At 37.8% G+C, this 13134-nt stretch overlaps 1 protein-coding gene across 21 annotated transcripts in view; it reads right to left on the bottom strand.

Annotated features, from left to right (window-relative positions):
• Window positions 1–13134, bottom strand: part of LOC127482446 (poly(rC)-binding protein 3-like) — a 493280-nt gene that overhangs the window by 176183 nt on the left and 303963 nt on the right. The window lies entirely within an intron of this gene.

The following is a 13134-nucleotide window of genomic DNA, read 5'->3' on the forward strand; positions in this document are numbered from 1 at the left end:
GCAGTTTGAGTCAAGGAATCATCTCAGCTCTCTGAAGCAAAATGAAAGACTGGGAGCTGACCAGTGCTTCGATCTGTGCAGACTGTGGAGGGAGGAGGTAGAGGAGCTGGAAATTAAAGAGTGGAGTTGAGCCTGGGAAAAAGAAGGGTTAGAGGAAAAGTGGTTTTAGTGTTGTCTTTGTTTCTCACTTTCCTAATTTATTTTTAATTGGCAAAAATTAAATTAATTTCCCCCAAATTGAGTCTGGATTTTCTTACTCTGAAGCCAGACAAGACCTAGAAAACAAGTAGAGAGCTAAAATCTAAGCAGAATATAGGAATATAAGCAGAATATAGGAATATAAGCAGGATATAAAAATATGAGTATAAATGAGAGCACAAAGAGCCTTGCCAAAACTTAGCTAGGATGCACTGCCAGTACTTAGAGGTTAGATGGTACTGCACACTGAAAGAATGCACACACACCCCCAACCTGAGTAAGATAAGGGGGCAAAATAGGACTTGAGTCCAAGAATCTTGCAAAATACACCATTAAGCCTGACAAAATCAAGAAAGTTGAAAAGTTCAGCCGAGGAAGTGGAGTAAAAACAACCACCAAAGGATGAAGAAACAGGAACGACCCTCCTGAATTCTCCCAAAATTGAAGACCACGCCCCTGACTCCGCCTAGACTCCACCTATTATGAATATTATAATCAGAAGTTGCAATTATATGAATATTTATGTAAACATGTTGCAATCACCTGTAAAAATGGTATAAAAACCTGTAAATTCACTGCAGAGGCAGAGCAGTTTTGTCCAGTGCGAGCTGGCTGCTCTCCAATGTTGCTCAATAAACATACCTCGCTGCTTAAAGACTAAAAATTGTCTCTGAACAGTTTTCTGCGCCTTTTTGGGGGCAAAATTGGCATCAACTCAAGATGTTAATCAGTGAGTTATTTCCTTGTCTTTATTTCAATCCATAAGATTTTCTATCATATTTTCTCCCCATGTTCTGCTGAGAAGAGGAAGTGAGATGGGTGAAGTGCTGGGTGTGCTGGAAGTGATGGGTGGGTGCCTGGCTGCTGGCCAAGGTCAGTCCACCACAGCTATAAAATAATGTTTCCATCGCCGATCTTTCCAAGATACCCAGGACTGAGACTGGAATGGAAAACAAATCCATACAAATAAAACTCTGTCTATAACACACAGGAATAAAAGAATTAGTAAGGAACAGAACTGTTTCTCAGAGAAAACTACAGTAGCAGGAAAAATTCATAGACCTCTAGCTTCTGTAATGCAGTCACAAATTTGAAAACAAGAGCTTACATTAACAAGGATCAAGTCAAATGACTCATACTCGATGAAAGGAGAGTGCTGAAAACCTAATTTGAAAAAGAGCTCTGCTTGTGATATGATACTGAGGTCTCTTTGGTCTGTTAAGGAATTTTTGAAATATAACATAGTAAGTGTTTAAAGATGAAACTGATCAACTTGCAGTAATATATTTATTCTGCCAACACTGATTTTAGAAACAATTACTTAAAGTTCTTTCACAGTTGTTTTAACAGTCTTGAAGTGATTTATTTAATTCCAGATTACATTAAGCTCCAGAACTCCATTTTAGCAATTGTGATACTGATCTTACATTTCATCTATGAAAAAGATTGAAGTGCTATGCATCTCTACCTGATATTGCAGGCTATGGGATGAAATATCTATCACCTTAGTACTGCAAAGGGTTATGCATTTGTTTGGATTCCATTGGTTTTGATCAGGATACGCCTTATAGTGGCAAAATTAGCAACACTCCCTCTAAATCTCATTGAATGAATTCTTTCCTGAATGAATTTCTTGTTAGAATTCATATTCTGTTAAAATAATCAACAACCGACTAAAAAGACGAGATCCATGGCAAACATTCACACTGCCTCACATACTTGTGAGAAACTTCTGGTATAATAAAACCTAGAAAAATAAAAATTGCTAGTAGAACTGAGCAACTATTAAATTCTCTCAGCAATCTCCTGTTTACAGCCTAACAACTCTTGTAATTTAGCTGTATTTTCAAGGCTAAATAACTAAGGTCCCATATTTGTACAGTGGGAAGTTTGTAAACACACAGTGAAATTAACTGGTAGTTGGGAAAGAGAACTTGGAAATAGCCTTACGAAAATGTCACCCAAATCCTCATCAACTGTCAAAAATTAAAATGGTATATTAGGAAATATTAGGAATAGAATAGAAAACAGCAGAAGGAACATGATAACGCTGCCATAAAAATCCATTGCCCACCTAACATTTTAAATATTGAATATGGTTCCAGTCATCTCAAAAATGACAGGATAGCAATAGAAGGATAAAGAAAAGGGTGACAGGATGATCAAAGGTATGTAATGGCTTCTGTACTAGGAAAGGAAAAAGAAAGGCTTTAGGATTTTCATATGGAAGAGGGACAAATGAGGGAAAGAACTGTGACAGAGCCTCAGGAAAATCATGAACAGAGCTAAGGAAGGGAATAAAGAATGTTATTCACTGTATTTCATACCACAGGAAGCAGTCACAATAAAATGAGCAGTTAGTAAATTTAAAATATGAAACCCAAGAAAGGATGCTTTCCACAAAGATCATAATTAAAGGGTGGAACTCATGGCCACAGGATGTGGTGGATACCATGTACATGTATAGGCTTCAAAAAACAATTCACTGTGGTAGTAAAAGAAACATTGACCAGTACTAATCTGTATTTTACACAAAGGTACACAGTATAAATCATCAGGTTAAGAAGCATTATGGACTGCTCTAGGATGATACCATGAGAGGTTGTCGTTTGGTCTGATTTAAATACAACTATTGCAGTGTCCTTATTATTGAGTTCTTAGTAATTTCTTTCTACATGCAGATGTTAGAGAGTGTTAGTGCAAATATGTGATTTAAGATTTGTGTAAACATCCAGCCCTCTACAGAGGGGCTAACATACCATTTTAAGTTCAAATTGTTCAGCCTACTCAGGTATGCAGGTTTAGGCTAGGGTTTTCTGAGGATCCAACTGCTACTGAAGACTAAAGGGATTGATACACAAAACTGTCATTTTATGGAAATAAGTAATGACACTGACTTTTCTCCCCTCAGAAAAGAAGTGTACAGTCTTTCTTTTGTAATTAATGATCTTCATCTTAACTGTTTCATCTGTCTCATGATGGGAGGAATAGAGACAGATTTTTCCAGACAAATACATAGGCACAGTCACTTTTCACTTATTGTGGTGATAAAATACCATTATGTTACTGAATAAGCAAGGTTGCTTAACTCTGTATCCATCGTTTGTTCATCTGATGCAGATTCATTAAAGACTTTGCCCTGCTAACTGTCATGCTACAAGAAAAGGGCTTGCCAGTTCCACTATGGGAGGGCCGATGCTTCCTGTCAGATAAAAGGCCATGTTCAGGAATTGCTTTTAGAACACTGTGAAGGAAATGCTCTGATTGACCTTGGCTGACTAGATCTCTGCTTGTGCAGGTGGCAACTCAGTTGTGAGGCATGTGTGCCCAGAGTCTTGGTTGCCCAGATCACTTACCTTGGTTGCTATCACTATTCCCTCCTACTACCTCCCCATGTTATTTTTCATTGAAAACCAGCATGTGAGAGGAGGGATGGGGCATAGCTTCTGTATCCCAAGTTGCTGGAAAGTGAACCAGGATTTGGGCCTGAGGAGGATTTTCTTCTGGTACTTTCATAATGGTTACTCAATGTCTGTTCAGGGTGAAAAATGTTTGTCCTAAAATGTTAAATGTCCTGAAAGCTGAATGTGTCATGCTAGCCTAAACTGACTTGGTATTTTGGCCACTGTTGTATGTGGCATACTGGCTTAGGTAGACGAATTGTTTGACCTAATATAGACATTTTTAGTTACTCATTTATGCAAGATACCAATACACTAAAAGATTATAGCAAGTCTGTATGGAGTATTATTATAACTATCTTTTTTTTTTTTTTTTTTATTTCTAAAACTGTGGATGGTCTTGTAAGGTCTCCAGAAATAAAACCCTTCATTTATTCTAATTACCCTAGAATGTGAAGTTGCAGAGGGGTACCAGAAAATACCAAAAACTCAGAATTTTCTGCCCTCAAAAATTTTCTTGCACACTAGCTGGAGTGATTCCTAAGAGCCTTGACCAAAAAAGGGAAACTAGACTGAAGAGATATTGCAGAAGAAAGCTACTTCTGACTACCCACATTGGAATAGTGACTACTCTTGAAATTTGTACTCTATACTGAGAAATGGTAACCATTCACAATTGATGGGAAACAAATGAGTTTTATGTACAAGTAAGTGTGTCTGCAAAAGTTTCTTCAACAGTTTACCTCTATTAACATGAAATCGTTATTTTGTCCAAGCCAAAAGACACTCTTATGCAGGCATGTACTTACTCCAATGCCTGGCCACTCTATAAGGGTTGCTGCTCAGGTTAACTGCACACTCAGAAGAACATCTTCCAGTGGCACAGAAGCAAAATGCTGTGAGCCCCAGGACATCATTGCATTTACGCTGATATTTCAGCTAGCAGAGTTGTGTTGGTCTAAGGCAAGGTATTCAAGTCCCTGACTAGCTGACAGATTCCCCAGTAAAAAACTGGTTTGTTTGGTTTTGGTTTGTTGTTTTTTTTTTATTGTGGGATGTTAAAAAAGCAGAAGAGAAGAGCAAGAGGGAAGCAGAAGTAGAGCAAAACTGCTTTGTAATGACCATAACTCTTATCAACCCTTACTACTACTGCTATAGAGGGCAGAGGACTTAGGTGTGAAAGACTGAGGTTGAGCCTGGGAAAGGATGGGGGGAAGTGTTGTTTTAATGTTGTCTTCTTGTTTCTTGCTGCTTGAATCTATTTTAATTGACAGAAAATTAAACTACTTTTCCCCAAGTTGAGTTTGTTTTGCCTGTGACAGTAACTGGCAAATGATCTACTTTTCTTTATTTTGACTCATGAGCTTTTTTCATCCTTCTGAGGAGAGGGATCGAGAGAGCAGTTGGGTGGGTGCCTAGCCACTGGCCAAGGTCAACCCACCAGATCCTTGGAACAGGCAACACATTTATGCTACTTTGCTTTCAGTGGAAGTGTCCATACTGGTTTGTTGCACCTCAATTATATACAACAGTTCCATACCTTCAGTTAACTTAAACTGAACTGCTCTGAGCAATCCTTATATAGACAAAGAATGATTTTGTTCTCTGGGAGCATCAGGATGCAACCCTGCAAATGCAAATGCATTATCCATCCCTATTTTCCACTTGGAAATTGTTAATGGGCAGTTATCTTCAGACACATTCATTAATTATGCATTGAATTATTTGGACAAAGTACTTTTAGCGTGTGGGTGGTTTGTCAGCTGTTTGCTATTGGCTATGCATTGTTAATAATTGTTTCTACTTCAGCCTTATGTGCCTTATGGTGCAGGAAAAATTATATTGTTCATGAATGGCCACCTCATAGCAACAGTAATGTTTCTACTTACTGAACAGATGAGAACAACTTTCAACAAGACACAGGTGGTTAAGAAATGAAGGAATAACAAAAAGCAAATAGCTACCATACTAGTTTGGATCTGGATTTGTTGTTTGTATATGAGTACAAAACATTCAGCAAGGCAAAGTGCCTCCTCATGCTTGCTTGTGTTTCTCCATTCTTCATGAAATGAATTGAAATATCATCAAACCAAATAGCTGTTTGGATCTAACAAACATTTTTGTCAAATGTTACAGTAGTAGTGAATCAGTTTATAAGAAAATAAGTTTATTGTGACCTTCATGCAATCTACAATGGAAAGGTTCCCATATTCCTCAAGGAGTTCTGAGTAAAAGAACTATGGGGGCAATCAATTAGAATAATTATATTTGCTGTAAGGTTGGACAACCACCTGGAATGATTTCATTTGCTTTAAGCTTGGTCAACCCAAGTGCATTCCTTTTTCCTGATTTTCCTTAAAACCTACATGCCACCTGAAAATATCATGTCTAGTAGGGTCAATGCTTTTTCTTTGCCCTTCTGATACCACACACACAACATTTTTTAAGTCCCAAAGGCCTTTGACATTGCATTAAAATGGATCAGCCACCTCTAATATTCTGAGAGGAAAAAAGGCAGACTCCCCAAGAGAGGGGAAGCAGACAATCTGCCCTGGGGCTTCCCTATTGTTATTTCATTTAGAGAGACAGGCAATATCACAGTATCTATGACAAGAGAGGAAAAGATTTCAAGTCCCCCCAGCTGTCTCCTTAATTCGATACTGACTGTTCAGTTGGTCCCAACTGTCCATAATGCACTGAGATTTTTCATGGTTGCTGTGCTAGAGAAATCTCCTGCCTGTTTGTGATGTTCTGTCCTTGTATTTTGAGCAATACTCCAATCAGTAAGCACATAGGTAATCCTAGGCAGCAGACACTGTGCTCCCTCGTCCAGGAGGGACGAGGTATTTTATTGAAGATTATCCTGATGTGTCAGGAAATGATACTCATGCTTAAACTTTTCTAATTGCCTCAGCTTAGTTTCGTAAGAACATGCACAATGCAAAGATACATGTGAGGAACGTTACACAGTTGAGTAAGCATTGCTTTCGGGAGGATGGACAAAAAGGAGTGTGGTGCTCAGCACGGTATCCTTGTTTGACCAGCTTGGACTGGCAGCTAGGGAAAAATGTGCAGATAGCAAAGAACAAGGGTTGTTTCAGAGACACACTCTGTAGGAGATAACCTCTTCTCTATGCAATAGACACTGATCAGCAATGGTTAAGAACAGGGCATCTCTGAGAGACTGTATTTGGTTCATACACCATCTCAACCTAGAAAATACTAGTATGCTTACTGTGGCACATTGCTCAGTAGGAATATTAAACACTTCCAGAATTATCATTCTTCTCCACAGTAGGTATCAAAATCCTTTACTATTTGAGGTGCAGTATTAGACAAGTACAAGGAGGCTGAGTCACCTGCCTCAGGTCTTGCAATAAAAGGGGTAGAACTAGAAATAAAATTTATGTCAGCTTTTGTAGGTGCTATGCAAGAACTCTCAATACAGGCAGTTTTACATAGATCATACATGTCTAAGAGGTAAGGGCAGATGTCCCATGTCACATAGGTGAGGCTTACTCAACCTTCATGGTGTTGCATTATATGGTAAACTGCTCTACCTCTGGAATTAGCTAAGGCTAATGAAATGGTGATGCTATCAGAAGGCAACTGAGAAGAAAAGTCTCACTGTGAATTGCTGGAAGTTGTTTCTAGCATCACAGAAATGACACCCATTAAAGTACCACTCTCCAGCAAAAAGAAACAGGTTAATCATAACACAAACATAACAGCTTGCACAGAGAACACATTGTACAAGAAATAGAAGTATACTAGGAAGAAAAACCCTGTTAACATAGTATCAATTTAATCCACTATTTTTATTCTAGGACTAGAATAAATGGATGCATATCTTATTAAAAGAATCTGTGAGCACAGTCCTATTTCATTTATACATTAAATCAATGGTCTTACATTAGAAAAGAATCTTATTCAGGGACATGCTTGAAATCATTCACATGATTGAGATGAGTGAGATTTCACTTAATATGGTCAGCTGACATCCCTGATGCATATTCCACATCACCAGTTATACTGTTATGCTATCCTTACTCAGCACTGCATTACTTTAAATGATATTTCATCCATTCAAGCATCAATATCAATCTCTGGCTACATTAAGTATTTCCAGTTAAGCAGGGTGAAAAATCCCACCCTTTCAGCTATGGTTCTAGTTAAATAACTCAGCTGAAAACTACAAAAATAATTCTTATTCAATTTCTTCATTCTACATATGAGAATGATTGGCAGAAATCTACCTCACTCAAAGAGTGATCTCCCATCACTTTCCAGCAAGATATAGATGGAAACAAATAATTTTGAGCAAGCTACAGCTTATACGCACAATAAATATCATGTTGCAATCAGTAAGCAAATCTGTAAGGGTACAGTTTATAGCAGCAGGTCATTTGCTTGTGCTGCAACTTGGATTTCAGTTTTCTCATAACTGCTTAGCAATTTTACCTGCTATGTTTCCCAGAACACTGTGGTGATCCTATTGTTGAAGGCAATTTGACCATGCCGAAGCACAGTGATGTTTCTGTAATTTAACTTGCATGCACAAATCCACCTTACCCTTCCTTTTGCTAAACAAAAACCACCATCTTTTCCATTGCTTACAGATTAAGACTTTATTATGCAAAATTCAGTGGGTCCTCTTTGATCACTGTGACCTCCTTCAGAATATGTGATGCAGAGTTCCACTTGGTATGTAAGTCCTTGACTATGAGCCTAAACTACTCCCTTCCCACCTCTATCCACCATTTCAAAAGCAAAGCTGTTTGTTTGGTTTTAGTCAACAAAAATGGGATTCCTCTTAGAAATTATGCTTTCCTTTCTCCTCTAAAGAGAAAACAACAACAAAAAAACCCAAATAAAAACCCCAAACAAACTACAAAAACAAAAACAACGACAAAAAAAGAAAAGGTGATAGAGTGAAAAATGGCTCTACAGAAGGAAAGAAGGTCAGAAACAGTATACTGTGTAATTACTGCTGACCAGCTCCTCCCATCCAGCTCCAGAGTAAGTTTGTCTGTAAAAAGGAAGCACAGTCTATGCTATCAGTTACATCATTACCAAAAACACTGAATAGTTGGGGGAATTGAAAGGTTGCATACTGAAAAGGCCTCAGTTGAGGCACCCCTGGGAAAATCTGCGCGATAAGCAGGGGTTCAGCAGATTTGAGAAGCTCTAAAAAACTGTCTTGGGATTTGAGTCAAGTGGTTTGCAGTACAGGCAATTGGTTGGTCAGGGGTTGAAGCATAACCCGACCGTCTGTGCAGAGACTGGACTGGGGCTTGCATAAACACCGTGCTGTGGTTTGGCATAAACCTGCTGCCACTTACTGCTGCTGTCCTTCAGGAGAGCAGTGTGCCACTCTGGCATAACATATGCTGATGCAGGCAGAAGGTTAAGCCCATAGATCCAATAATTCTTTGTTCCCTTATCTGTGCAGTTTACATGAACTGAAGTCAGTGGCACCTTGTTTATGTCTAGCAGGAAGAGCAATAATTTACCTGCACTTCGTTCCACTTTTCAGTGAGAGACAATGAGGCCTAAAGGAAATCTGACCCTTTCTGCACCAATCCACCACCATTAAACCTCACGTCTTTGTACCTAAAGCTGAAATAACATCACAGTCTATGGATTGAGATGTTGATTTTTTTTATGAGTACCCATTGCAGTAAAAGTGAAAATTCTTCAGAAACATGAAGGTTATTTGAATCAATATAGTATTTATAATGAAAAGAGAAGTAAGTAAGTCACTATAAATATTTAAGTGTCTTAAATAAAGATTAATTAAGAGCTAGGCAGGAAGTTACCTTTTCTTTTTAGGCAATAAATTTTTAATTGCAAAGTATGCTTTAGTAACAAATTGGTGTTTAATGGCAATATAAAAAGAGAAATCCGAAGGTCAGGGATAATGATCATGTACCTGTATATGCATCTGCATGTAGAACACTGTACTATATTTGAGCAAATATTGCAAAAATTATTAAAATATATTCATTTGAATAAAATTATAAGTTTTGTTAAAGTATTTACCATCCTTTTTATTTACATGAGTTCATGCTCACATGGAAGGTCATCCCTTAAAAGAGTACAAATTGCAAATATCTCCTAAAAATTTTTATGTGGCTGACATCATTGAGTAGGAAACTAGGGAACAAACAGAAAGATACCATTTGAAAGAGATGAAAACATCTAATTTTAACTACACTGAAGAAGTCATTTCTATGGAGCATGAATATAAACAAAGAGCTTCAGTTTTTCAGTAATCAGATATGAAATAACATTGTTAGTCATCTGAAAATAGATGCAGTTTTTCATGTGCAATGTCTTGGCCTATTTTAAGGTGTTCTTGACCTTTCAAAAATAAAGGTAATTTCTCTCTGGTCTTTTAAGATAAACAGAAACCAGACAGGCACTGTGAGTTCAATTATTCTCAGCTATCCAGAGAACCTGGAAAAACTGGCTTTGGAATGCAATAGGCAAGGCATATTTAGGTTTTGTTTTAGCACAGTGCCTTGGGTTTTTTTGTTGACTCACACGTCCCCTGTTGAGCAAGCTTATTTCATTTATTTGTGCAACTGCACACATATAGTTTTACACATAAATTATTTTGGGTACTGACCAGCTACTCCTCCAATACTTAATTAGAAATTTACAGTGGAGCAGAGAGTATGAAGTGATGCACTAAAGTGAGAGACTCAAAAATGGAAAAAGTGAGCAGTTAAATAAAAGAGATTTTGAGCTGTATGGTCAAAACATACCTGAACACGCTAGGTCACATCCTCAATTGGGAGAAATAACTTTAAGACCAATCTCAGAGCTACACTGCTTTTTCACCTGCTAGTGATGTAGCACAAGTCAAAAAGCATCCAGTGCTGTGCTCCCTCATTGCTAAGCTTTGGTGGTTTGTATATTTTAGAAAACAAATTGAGAAAATAACCATGAGGGGTTGCTAGCATTTTACAAGCTGTCCACTTAGAGAAACTGAGCAAGTCAACATAATGTTGCGTTAGCCCGCAGGTTCCCGGGGCCCCGAATAAAGCACCCATAAACCGGCACTCTGTTGGTTTGTGTCTTTGTTTACGGGCAACAATAATACAAAGAGAAATTAATATTAATGGCACTGATAATTGGATCAAGATATATATTGATTACAGTAAGAGTTTAATATGTCTAGTTTTGCTAGATTCACAATATCAAGATGGAATTATCAGAAGGGCATCTATATCAAGCTAGATTTGGAAATAAGCACCGCTGCTGGCAAATAAAAGCACAGTACCTTTCAATATTATTCACAAAGATTGCTTTAGTTGCTTAATATAGTGATTTGATACCAACAAAACTCCATTTATGTCAAAGTAGATACAAATGCTGGGCTTACCACTTCACTGAGGAGCACATTTTTCCTCTGAGGATTCCCCACCGAAGCCCATAATGACGTGATGCCACACCAGCCTAGCTCAGTGCAGAATCAGGACCTGCATGTGTTTTGACCACCAGACCACCCCTTGCCCACACAACCACTAGTCACTAACTGACATTTTCAGAGATTTCAACTATTGATCAAATCCACTTAACAGAAATCAAGATAAAGTCTTTTATATAAACTTGCAGTTTGTCTACAGCACAAATGAAGCAAACACATCCCTTAGCATTGATCTTTTTCTATCACTTGAGCAATGAATATGTTGAAGCACTGCTGTAAACAGGGTGGGAAGACTACTTCTGTGCATCAGGAGTAAAACAAATAAGACAAGACAGTAAAAAAAGATGTTTTCTTGCTGAAACAGACCAAATCACAGCATGGAACTTTATTACAGAATCTGACAGCAAAGCACTAATTTGCTTCTTTCAGTGATGCAGATTCAGTCAATAAATCTCCAGCTATCACAGTAAATCCTTCAGGAAAATAAACTAGACCAGAAAATCAGAATTCACTCTTCTTTCCACAGAACATTTGAAACATTTAACCTTTTCTCTGCTGTACCTTATTTCTAAGGTATTGAATCCATACCTAAGCCATGTTTTATTTTCGTCATATAATCATATCGATGTTTCCATGCTTCCAGACCCTAAAAAAATAAATTTATTAAATAAAAAAGTAATTAAGGTTCAGACAACCAGTGAGCTATTTCTGCACAGCTTAGATTCTACCAGGTACTTCAAGGTATGTGGCTTGCTCACCAAGGTCAAGTCAAAGCTGAATACGTATGTTAAAAACTATGGCAGATCATGGATTAAAACCTGTATCCTCAGCACTACATACTCTGTGGCTTGTGTTGTATACATTTTCTGAGGTCCATATTTTCTTGGAAGAGAAACACAGCAATGCTCTACTCTCTGGAACTTTGACATTGCTCATCAGTTGAAGGTGGCTTTAAAACCAAAGGTTGTTATGTTAAAAATTAAATTAAAAAATGAAAACCAGCAGCAAGCTGGCAAAGAGGGCTTGAAACTAAAGTTTCTAGGGGAGGGGAAGTGCAATCCATTCCACTCCTACCAGTCTGATGCCAGTGCCAGTGAGAGATGCCCAGAGCCTGAAGAGTGATTACAGGTCAAGTAATACTGTGTTGAGTCTGTGATATTCTTAAGTCTACCTCAGTTCCTTGAGTATCAGAAATGCAAGATAAATATAAGAAGAAAACTTTTTGTAACTGGGAACCCTTCTGGATGCAAAACTCTCACTCTGGTTACAATGTTTATTTGCTCGAGAAAAGATTCAAATTCAAGAGCACCAAGGCTTGCATCCAGATGACCCTTTTTGGTTCAGCTGTTAAGAGAAGATGCTACTGCACCACAGAACCTCCTACTCTCCCTTTCTGCCCAGAGAAAGTGTAAGGAGTTGCGTGGGGGAGCAAGGGAGGGAATTACAGCTTCTGCAAAGGCACATCAAAGGAAAATAAACTGTACTCATACCTCTGTTCAGATGGAAAGAAATTAATTTATGTAATACACCCACAGAGTTAGAAATGATGAAGTAATAGGTATCAGTTTAAAAAGAAGCATTTTTTAAAAAATTTCAGATGGCATCGCCTCAACCACAAAACACACTAACTAATAAATCTTAATTTTTCAAAGAAAAATATTTTAAAGACTTCACATTTTATTAGTCACAATGATCTCTTACAACAATTTATTTGGAGAAAAAGCACCTACATTCATCTAAAGTTTGAATGGAGCAGACAATGAAATGCTTAAAGGAATGGAAATCCTCTTATCTAACTACTTGTTGAATATGCAGCCACACTTGCTTCTTCCAGCCCTCTGCTTCATACTTAAGATGAGCTTCACACAAAGACTTGAAACTACTCAATTATCCTACAAATTCCATCTCAAAATTCTTATTTTCCATAATGCCTATAAATACAGAATACAGAAAAGGATATGGAAAAGACCATAGGAGGTCATTTATCCATCTTCCTAAGCCAGTGGCAGATTATTCCTGAAGACTGCTGCTGTCTCCACAGTGACAGAATGTCTGCCTGGATCAAAGTGATCTATACAAGTACTTTCTGAATATTCCCTT

Source organism: Manacus candei, unplaced genomic scaffold (genome assembly GCF_025592945.1).
Source record: "Manacus candei isolate 608988 ecotype Guabito, Panama unplaced genomic scaffold, ASM2559294v1 h1tg000088l, whole genome shotgun sequence".
Lineage (NCBI taxonomy): Eukaryota > Metazoa > Chordata > Aves > Passeriformes > Pipridae > Manacus > Manacus candei.